This window comes from Mus pahari, chromosome X (assembly GCF_900095145.1).
Source record: "Mus pahari chromosome X, PAHARI_EIJ_v1.1, whole genome shotgun sequence".
NCBI classification, from domain to species: domain Eukaryota; kingdom Metazoa; phylum Chordata; class Mammalia; order Rodentia; family Muridae; genus Mus; species Mus pahari.
The window spans coordinates 81,246,462-81,257,507 of record NC_034613.1 but is presented as its reverse complement, the minus strand read 5'-3'; the positions used below and the strand labels follow the sequence as shown (position 1 = coordinate 81,257,507).

Genomic DNA, 11,046 nt, shown 5'->3' with positions numbered 1-11,046 from the left:
CATTATACATACAATACAGTGATGCCTCACAGAGATCCTGGAGGTCGGCAAGATGGCATGTCCTTGTGTGGTTGGTTCCCTTGCATGAAGGGCATAGCCTTGAATGTAGCTGGCTCAACTAGGATGAAGATGAATTTCTTGGGCTTTGGGAGGCAAGATTTTCCAGGCCAGGAGAACAACGTGATCAGCAATTGCCTACAAGGGTATGACAACGTAGCTGCATAAATGGATGTCCAGCCACACTGGGAGTAATGGGAGCAAAGGGAAGAGAAACCGGGGACCTGGCCCAGCTTCTGTGCTAGGTCCTGTGACAAAACCATTCTGTCAAGCCTCCCGTATGTTGACCAGTCTTTGAAAAGGAGCATGAAGAGAAAGGTCAAAGTTGTCTCCTGGGCAGAGGACGATAAGAGGTGGGGNCACTGAATCCATTGTGGTGCTTTCTACAGGGGGAAATCTAGCAGTGACCTTCCCTGGCTCCATGCCCAACAGGCTAAGAGTTGGCAGGAAGGGACAGCCTTACAGGATTCTCCCCTTGCTTGGGCACAGGGTCTCCAAGGTCACAGAGGAGAGGAAAGACACCTCACCTGTCCCTCATGACTCTGTGCTGGTGAGGATTGCAGCATGAGTCCGGGGGCAAAATGATGAAACTAGGCTGCCATACAGGTTTTTGTCGTGAAAATGACCGGAAACGCCAACAGTATGACAGGCTGGAGGGTGTGGAGATGGGGGAGCAATTTGAGAGCATCAAGAGGGCTAGATGTGACTGTCACAGTTTGGGGTATAAACTGGTGTTNCTGAGGGGGAGGCAGGGGTGAGGTCTGCAAGGCACCCTGACGCAGTATGTGGATGTAGACATTCACCTCNGGTCTCTGTTCCTTCTTTCTTATCTGCCTCACCAAGCAGAGAGGGGAGGGCAGGTGGAACTGGGCAAGGTCCCATTTCCTCCCTGTAATAGAGGCTTGTGTACTGCAGAGGAGCAGAGAACACAGGCACTTCTCTGCTTCCTTTTGTCTCATATTTAGTCCCTAGATCATGAGCCTCAGTTGCCATGGGAACTGAAGCTGAGTGTGTGATGCATTCACTGGGCTGTGGGAGAAAAGCAGAGCTGGTCCTTGAAATAAAGCCCTCTGGGAATAGAGATTTTTGCAAAGTGTTCCCGTTAAAAGAATTAGTAATTTCTAGAAATATATCGATCTCTGCGACTAACAGATAGGAGGAGTGGAGGGGAGCAGACAGGGAGAGAGGGAGGGAGGGGGGAAGTAGAGGAGATGGGATGGGAGAGAAAGGAAGAGGGAGAGTGGAAAGGAGGCAGGCAGGGAGGGGGACACACCAGGAGGGGGGAGAGTAGGGAGAGAGAGAGAGAGAGAGAGAGAGAGAGAGAGAGAGAATGAATATCTGCAGTGTACCACACTGAGACATGGCCTGGACCACATGATTCCTGTGGGTGAAGGTACCATGAAAAGTACTGGGGAATTTAATGAGAATCAATGCTGTTAGGGGTCCCCTGAAAATTGCTGCTTTTTGCTGTTTTGAACCTTATTGGTGGAGGAAGCAGGGCGTAGGTTTAATCAAGACATGGGTAAAGTGCCCTGTTGTCATGGAAAGCTGTAATGTGACACACAGCAGGGACCCAGGCATCTTGTGCCCTTTCTCCTTGNCTTCCTTCCCCATCTTCCCTCAGAGAGGGTCTTCACAAAGGGACCCAGGCTCGACCTGAGATGGAAAGTCTCACGTGCTCTCTGTCATTACCAAAATGAAAATTCAACCCATAGTCTATGAGAAAACCTCTGCAGTACAGACACTGGCAATCTAACAGTAAATGGCTCCCTGCCTCCATGGCAACCTGAGGCAAGATATCCATTCTGTCTGGAGACGAGGCTGTGCTCCTGCTCACTAAGGCATTGGCAGAGCTGCCTCAGTGATCTCTGGCAGGTCCAGCTTTCCTCTGCTTTGGTTCCCTCCTTTGGCCTCAAAGGCACACAGGAACAGAGCATCAGTAAGATGAAAGGAATTAGGCAAGTGAGCTTAGGTGGACAGGGTGACAGGAGGGAGGACAGCATGTTGAGCTGGCTGGGAGGTTTTTGCCTGCTGGGCTCTATGGGGTCCCTCCATGGTCGCAGCAGCATCCTGATGTCCAGAGCAGGCATCCTGTCCTCAGAGGGCTCAAGGTTTGAGTNCTTATACTGCTGCCTCCTGGCTGGGGGCCCTCAGACCAAGTGGTCTCTCTCCTGGGTCTCAGGTTCCTCATCTATGGCCTGGGGAAGACATCACTATACCCCTCTCTGCAGTGCAGATAAAGGAAGCATGTCACAGACAATAAACTGTATATGAATGGTCAAATACCAGTGCTCCATACTCAGCAAGCACTAGAACCCCTCGAATTCCACAATGGTTTTACTATTTACTATGGAGGAGGGGTCAGAGGGAGCAGGCCAGGCTGGAGGAAGAAGCTGCGTAGGAGCAGTCAGCCATCATAGCTACTGTTGCCTCAGACCTGGCCCATCCAGAGGGCTGAGAAAACACTGGCCAATCAGAACCTTGGACTGTTAAGTCAGGGTGTGTGTGTGTGTGTGTGTGTGTGTGTGTGTGTGTGTGTTAAGAGCAGCAGTTGTGTGGAAGCCCTTTGTCTCCTGTTGATCAGAGTGAGGAATCAAGGCCTCCCGGGGGTCAGTGATCTTAGGGCTTTTTTTCTATTGCTGTGAGAAACACTGTGAACATAAACAACCTGAGGAGGGAGGAGGGGAGGGGTTTACTTCATCTTAGATTATAGTCCATTTTCCAAGGAAATCATGGAAGGAAGGAGGAGCCGGAGCCATGGAGGGGTGCTGCTTTCTGTCTTGTTTTCCATAAATTGCTTACCCGTGGCTCTGAGGACCACCAGCAGTCAGGTGTGCTACTACTCTGGGATACCACAGCCCACCCCAGTTCATTTCACAGTCAGGGCTGTCTCAATCTCCTGCTGTTTTGGAAAACAGGACCACCATTTCCTTTTTACAGTGGGTTACCATAGCAGATAGTCAATCAATACCTGATTGTATTTGGCATGTCCAGCAGGTACTCAGAGTTCATGGGGAACATCCCAATGGTGTCAGCCATAGGGATGGGCCTGCCAATGATAGCACAAGTTGGACCCTGAAGGTTATGGGTGTCACACTGATCAGAACCTCATGAACACGCCAGGGTTGAGACTGAGGGTCTTTGTCTGAGTCTTGATGCAAAACCTCAGCTTATGTTTCCTGGAATGTGAGGTCCTTTGTAACAGATAGCGTGAAGTGGGTGGTCTGTCATCCCATGGGAAGATGAAAGTGAACATCTGGGCACACTGTGCTCTCCCATAGTCCTCTGGATTAGAAAAAAAATGTCAGATCACTCTGGAGCAGAGCCCTATTAGACACAAGTCTAAATGGGATCCCCTGCCTGCTCTCCCACCTGAGCATCAAATCCATGCATAATGTCTGAGCCCACTGCTACCAGAGTCCACATTTCCAACCCTGTAGCCAACCAAGTCCAGAGTCCCCCACCCCCAATCTCTTTTAGATTACTCCAGGCAAACTGACTGTCCCTTACCTGAAGTCCCAGATCTTGGACCAAAGCTCCCTTCCAAGGATCCTAAGTCCAAGACCCGATTGTGTTTCTGTCCCACCCTTGGCTTAGAATTGGAGTCAGCCAAGTCCTCCCTCCCACCCCTCCCTTCTGCTAGCTCCACACATCTCTCCTCCTCGATTTGTCCAGAGTGACTCCTTGAGATAGTGTTTTTCAAAGCTGTCTTTTGGCCCTGTTGTCTGAACACTAAGCCACTGTGTGTACACGTGCCTCTGTGTGTGTCTTTGTATCCGTATCTCTGTGTGGTCTTCCAGCACATCCCTCAAATTCAAGCTCCCACTCAGCCCTCTCTCGGTGCATTCCATGGGAGACTCTTGTGACTGGTTCCTCCAACTCAAGTACTAATCAAGCCTAGACCTCCAGAATGCCCCTCTAGAGTTCCTTTTCATCATGTGTCTTCTCTGATTGCTTTCATGTCTCTGTCACTGACAACCTAGCCCCTCATACACAGCCACCTCTCCTGTCCTGCCTATGCCCTCCCTCACCTCAGCAGAGATCCTGCCTCTACCCCATCCTTCCTCCTCACTCTCATTTTTAGACTAACCCTCAGTATGGCTAGGACAAGCTCCAGTGTGTACCCAGAATACTCCAATGCCGATGATAAGGATGAAGTTCGAGACCAAGCCAGGGAGAAAGTGAAAGCAGCAACAGTTATGAAGGATTCTTGGTGACTTTGGCACCTTTAACAGCTTTGACACCCAACTCCTCAGAGCCCTTGTTAGCTTGGGTAAAGGTTTTCACATGTTTTCAGTGAGCCTCAATCCTTGCCCACCTGATTGTTCTGGTCCTTTTCCATGTTAGAGGGGCACAGACGAAAGAAAGGCGAGACTGGTACAGGCTTGCATAGGTTTCCCAAAGTTTTCTGGTCCTACTGGGAAAGGTCTAGGATGCTGTCTTAGCACAAGTCACAAGCATCCTAGAGTCCAAGACTAGATGCTGGAAAAAAGACTGTGTTTCCCAGAGAGCATGATGCCCAGCCCACCCCTCCCTTTTCCTGGCTTCTGGCCTTGCAGAATAAGCCCTGAGAACAGGAAAACCCTGTGCTGGCCCAGACACTGGTGGAGGCACTCCAGCTGGATCCTGAAACCCTGGCCTGTGATGGGGAGACCCAAGCCTATGCTGCCAATATAGCCTCTGCCACTAGCCCAGCTGCAGGAGCTGCTGCAGCTGCTGCTTTTATGTCCTTCAATTGGATGGTTACCAACCATCTGATGACTCCACAGTAGGCCCCAGGAGTCAATGCCCAGCCTGTGACACACAGCCCTCCTCGGGGTGGGGATACCCCTAAGACAACGTTTGTCTTTTCACAGATCCCCCAGGAGTTAGTGGCCAGTAATATGGCTGCCCCTAGGATTCCAGGAACAACTTCATCATCCCAGACTGTCTCTAGTCCAGGAAGTTGCTACCAAGGGGCCAAGTAGGGCCTATGATTTCTCTCAGGCTCCAGAAGCCAGAGAGGTGGGTGCTATCCAGCCTCAGACAGCCTTCCTGGACCAGACTATTTTTAATTTCACTCAGCCAGCAAGGGCCAGTGGAATGGCCTTTTTGTGCTCCCTGCGATCTGCTAGGGCCCATGAGGCCATACCAGAGAGCCACAGTGGCCTTCCTAGGCTGTCCCAGACAACCCCTGCCAGGGAAGTGGCAAGACCAAGACTGGAGAGGCTCTGGTTCAGACAGGACAGGTAGAGACCCAGAATGTTGTGGCCATAGCTGCTGCCAAAGGCAGAGTAGTCACAAGCATCCTAGAGCCTGAAGGCAGCCACTGTCACCCAACACAGTGCTACGCTCTGGCTCAGGATGAAAGGCAAGAGAACCAAGGAGCTGAGACCTCTCTGTCATTCGCAGTCTCTTGACTCTCTCTCTCTCTCTCTCTCTCTCTCTCTCTCTCTCTCTCTTTCCTTCCTTCCTTCCTTCCTTTCTTCCTTTCCTGTTCATTCCCTTCCCATCCTCTTCCCTCTCCTCTCCTCTCTCCCTTCCCCCACCCCCTCCCTGTGTGTCCATGTTCTTCCACCATACACATTTTTAGCATCTTTTGGTGACTCCACATAGTTCTTATTCTCTGGTCTGTCTGAAAGGTGCACCCGCCACTGCTTGTACTTCTCTTGCTGTCAAGAGCCTACATGGGTAAGGTGTATGTGAGGCACTCTTGCATAGAGTGTCAGGAAGCCCTGTCTGTGTCTGCCATTTCTGGTGTAGTTCAAGCGCCTGGATGAAGGATATGAGAACAGTGAAGAGGGTCCTGCTATGGTCGCCTCCACCTGAATGGAGTTCCCAATGACAGACACTTCAGACTCCTAGACCTCTAATGCCCACAAGTCCCAGATATCTGGAAGCAAGTGTTGTGTCAGCCCCTGGGCAATATGACCCTAATGCAAAAGAGGGTTAAAAAAAAAATCCATCCCTCCTGTTTCTTTTCTCTCCTCCCTCATGGGCTCTAACTTTGGTTACCCATGCCTTGATTTAATCTGGTGTTCCTCTTCCTACTCCAGGCAAGTAAGTTGGTGAAATCCTTGCTGATCAAGAACTCCAAGAAGGTACCCACCAAGTGTTCAGGCAGGCAGCCTGTGCCTATGTGAGCACCTCTTTGCATATGTATGTACTGTTCGCGCTATAGTGGGTCCTCTGGTCCTTGGGCAGAATTCAGAATGACTGCCTTCAGTTGGAATGGCCAAAGGACTGAGTCTCTGAGGCCCCTACTCAGATAAGGCACATTTGCCAAGCACCCCTGCACCCTGCAGACATGTTGAAGGATATCATCAGAGAATACAGTGAACATTTACCTAGGGCAAGACCCACCTACACTCTAGAAAAGTGGGGGGGGGCAGAGTGATGGTGTCTGGGATTAGTGCTCATCTGGTGTGCCCTCCTGTTGAGCTATCTCATACTAGAGTACTCTTGCACATGTCTTTCACTACCACAACTCATGGATGTCTTCACTTGCCCTCAGAATGAAGCACACATTTCTTTGTGATTTGAAAAAAACAGTCACTGATGACTTTATGAGTCAGAAGGGTGACTCAAAGTCAGAAGGCTGACGTGCAAAGTAGAAGAACTCTGGTCTCTGATGTGGACATACCTGGTGGTCAGACATGCTGGTGGTTTTTTTTTTTGGGGGGGGGGCTGGTGTTTTACTTAGAGTTTGCTGTGAAGAGGCACTATGACCATAGCAACTCTTATGAAGAAAAATATTTGATTGGGACTGGCTTACAGTTTCAGAGGTTTAGTCCATTATCATGGGAGGAAGCATGATGGCATGCAGGCAGGCATGGTGCTGGAGAGGTAGATGAGAATTCTACATCTGGATCCACAGGTGTGAAGAGTGACACTAGGGCTGGCTTGAGCATCTGAGACCTCAAAGCCCATGCCCTAGTGACACACTTCCTCCAACAAGGCCATACCTACTCCAACAAAGCTACTCCTCCCAATAGTGTCTTTCCCTATGAGCCTATGGGGCCATTTTTATTCTAACCACCACAGCTGGCATGTGGGAAGAGGAAATTCAGGGGAGGTCTTGGGAGAAAGGGAGCCCAGATGGAGAACACCATCCAGGGGCCATGGAATAGAACTGGCACTAAGCATTTTCCCTGAAGACTCGCACACAAAACTCCCCGATCTTACATCTGAGGAGACTTGGGCACTGAGATCAGAAGGCCCTGAGCACACTCGACAGTGGATAAAGTCAGGGCACACCCTTTCTTTGGTCCTTAGAGAATGTGCATGTGCAGACACAAGCTAGTCTGTGTCCATGCCTCGATGAGCAAAGGCACACAGTTGCAGTGTTTGTGCACACAAACAGAAGTCCGGGACCTTAAGAGTGCTGCTTTCTTCTTTTCTAGTCATTGTCTGTATGGCTTGGCCATTTTCAGACAACTGAAACTGTAACTCTGTTTACAACATGTACAACAGAAATCTGGAACCACTGTGATAAGAAGCACAGTTCTGGTTTTGCTTTGATCCAATATTCTATACAGATTCTGAGTAGGACCACTGACATACGGCTGTGAAGCCTTACTCTTGGAAGCTGGGGTGTTGGGAGGTGAGTCAAGGTCTGGAGATGCATGCAGACCCCTTTCTGCAAGCTGAGTCACAGCACTGGGGTAGGAGAGGGTTCCCCTGGAACTCATTGGGTCAGCAACAGGTCTGGCTGGCTAGAAGAAAAGGATATTTTCTTCCTCACTCCAATATACCTGGAATACCAGCAGATCCACAGTAGTACCAGACCCAAGTATGAGTTCCTCTGCCGTCTCTGAACCTGCCATGAACCAGCAAGATGGGAATGCCGAGATTCATTGCCCAGGTACAGGAGAGATTCTGCTTGGTACTTAGCTTCCAGAGGCCCATGAGGAATTTACCTCAAACTTCAGAGATGCCATTCTATATGGCAGTGTGGATGGCGGGGGGGGGGGGACAGATTCCTGGCCCTGGAATAGAACAGTTGGTGCTTGATTCCAGTTGTAGTTGTTACTGGTTTGTTTGTTTGGTTGGTTTGGTTTTTTTTTGCCGTTGCTTCTAACTTAAGAAGATGTGGCAGCCTCCCTCAGGAGCAGGTGCCCCCTCATGTGGGACGCTCTGTTCTAAATTTTTGTCTCCGACCTCAATACCAGAACCAGGATCCCCGGGAGTGGAAGGCTCATTTTTTGGAGCTGCTTTCCAGAAGATGGATGTGGATCTGACTAAGGAACATGCCAGGGCCCAACTTAGGTCCCTGATGAATATTGGGAATGAAGCCTTTATGGGATAGTAGAACTGGGACAACATCCAGGTAGAACTACTGATGGGGGTGGAGATTTCTGTGATGCTAGGGGCCAGGATCCCTTTTGTATTCTGGGCCACGTATCACCAGTGTATACAAAAATAGCAACTGTACCAATTGGAGAGCCAGAGTCAACAGCAACACAAAAGGTAGGGCAGGCACTAGCATCCTAGATAGCCCCAGCATCTGCTCCACCATCTGGACCAGAGATACCACCAGAGGCGGCTCCAGCGTCTCCTATATCCAGTAAGTTCATCAAAGGTACATGATACCCTAAGGAAGGGCTGAGGAGCACCTGAGAGAGATGTGGGGAGACCTGGTGAGGGGTGGCACTGAAGGGGGGCTTACTTTTTCATTGTTTGTGCCTCTCCCTTGTTGCTATAGGTTCAATCTATGCTCTTCTCTTTGCTCCTTGTGTTCCTGCCTGCATCAAGGACATGTGACCACATTCCTTACACAGCTACATGGTTTCACTCCAAGTCTTTCTCACACAGAACCTGGCCTTTCTCCCTGTGAATCAGAGGTCATATGATAGGAAAGGCTGTTTTGTGTTCTTTTCATGTGCTGTTTCTTGTGTTTGTGGTTTGGGTAACAGTGTTACATTAAAGTTGCAAAGTCCATGTGGATGTCTTCCTTTACCTACCTATGTGAGTTGTAGGAGGCCTATGGATGGCTGAGCTCCTGACTAGGAGACTTCTGTAGACAGTGCAGAATCATTATAGGAAGGACTTGGGCTGTGTGTATGGCCTATGGTTCAAGTGAATGGGGAAAACTTGAGTTCAGAGAGGAGTCTAGATGAAAACCAACAAAGGCTGCTCTGAAGTGCCACCTAGATGCCAAGAGCACAAAATGAAAATGGCGTGGAAGACCAGAGTTTGGGGCTGCTGCCCTTCCTCCAGGGATAGAGTCCACAAGCCTACTTGTCCGCTGAATCATGGCCATCTTTGTGAATACAAGATTCCGTGACTTTCACTCATCGCTATGATAATAATTCAAGACTTCTTAGATGGGCCGGGTTCTTAAGAAAAATGAGGTCAACTTCACAGCCATGGTCTCCCACTGCAGCCACCAGGAGGGCTAAGTACTGCTGACAAAGAACACTATGACAAGAACAAAGCTCACTGCACACCTACCCAGTCTATTGTTTGATGTGGCTAGGAACTCTCAGGCTCTTCTTGGGAAGCTGGTACTTCCCAGTGAAGCCAAAGGCAGGCCTTGATGCTGGTATCTTAAGGGCTGAGGGTTACCTGCCAAAGATGGGTGTTGGGAAACAAATTTTCCAGGTATGAGGCAGTGAGGGAAGTAGTAGGCAGAGACAGTGTCTGAGATTCCCAGACTGTCCCAAGACTGTCCATGGCCAAGCTTGACAGAGCCCCACGTCCCAAGAGCTAAGTCCCAAGAGGCAGTACTTCCAGGTCCCTGCTTCCACATCGCTTCTTTTGCACAGGAAGAAATTCCCATGGAAGGTACACCGAGATTGTGACTTGGAGTGTCAGCATACATTTCTAGGCCTAGTGGAAAGTGAGACTCAGGTCTGTTGGCATAGTTATGGTTAAGAATTCCAAGACAGTGACAGGAGAGCAGTAAGCAGACTGGAGCCCTTTAGAATTAGGAAATCGTACAGCTACCAGACCTAGAACCTAATTGCTTTCTGCATCAGACTTTGGGGTTAGGAGGAAATCTACCTTGGTGGCCTCTACTGTTTCCCTGGTATTAGACTTGACATTTGGCCATATGGACATGGCGCGATTTTGAAAATCACTGATTGCCTATGTTTAACTGGTGTATATACTTGCACAAACACATAGAAATGGAGTGTTCATCAATGTTGCTGTCCCCACCTCTGTTTAGGACTGTGGAGAACACGAGGGCTGCCAGGGAGCCCAGGCTAGATGTGTTGTGTTGTAGTCACGATAGCTGGGATCTCCTGACACATTCCTGACAAGTGTTGGCCCATACCTTCTCTGGCACCAGGGCACAGACCCTAAGCATAACACATGAGTCTGAGTGTGAGCACCCATACACAGAGGGTTATTGTGAAAGGACAGCACATATGGGACAGAAGAACTGGCTCTGAAAGGCTGGTCCACCCCTTCCCTGGGTGCTGCTACCTATTCATCTCCCAGGACAACTTTCCAAGAAGTTCTCACCGGAGACCACCATGACCGGTCATGGCAAGAGCAGGCAGGGCAGGAAGAAGGGGGCGGAGAGCAGGCTTGGCAAGGGTTCAGACAGCGGATGAGCTGCCTGGTTTTATGTCACCTTGACACAAGCAATAGTTATTTGAGAAGAGAGAAACTAAATTGAGAAACCCTTCGAGGACTAGTCTGTGGGCAAGACGGTTTTTCCTTAATTGATGATTTATACAAGTGGACACATCATTGGGTGTTGCTGCCCCTACATTGGTGGTCCAGAGTGCTATAAGAGAGCAGGTTTAGCAAGCCAGAAAGCAGCACCCCTCCATGGCTCCGGCTCCTCCTTCCTTCCATGATTTCCTTGGAAAATGGACTATAATCTAAGATGAAGTAAACCCTCCCCTCCTCCCTCCTCAGGTTGTTTATGTTCACAGTGTTTCTCACAGCAATAGAAAAAAGTCCTAAGATCACTGACCCCCGGGAGGCCTTGATTCCTCACTCTGATCAACAGGAGACAAAGGGCTTCCACACAACTGCTGCTCTTAACACACACAC

The 11,046-nt window shown here is 49.7% G+C and overlaps 1 pseudogene; it reads left to right on the top strand.

Annotated features, from left to right (window-relative positions):
* The first annotated feature begins 638 nt into the window (after positions 1-638).
* Positions 639-8,606, top strand: LOC110314406 (annotated as a pseudogene).
* Positions 8,607-11,046: the final 2,440 nt, after the last annotated feature.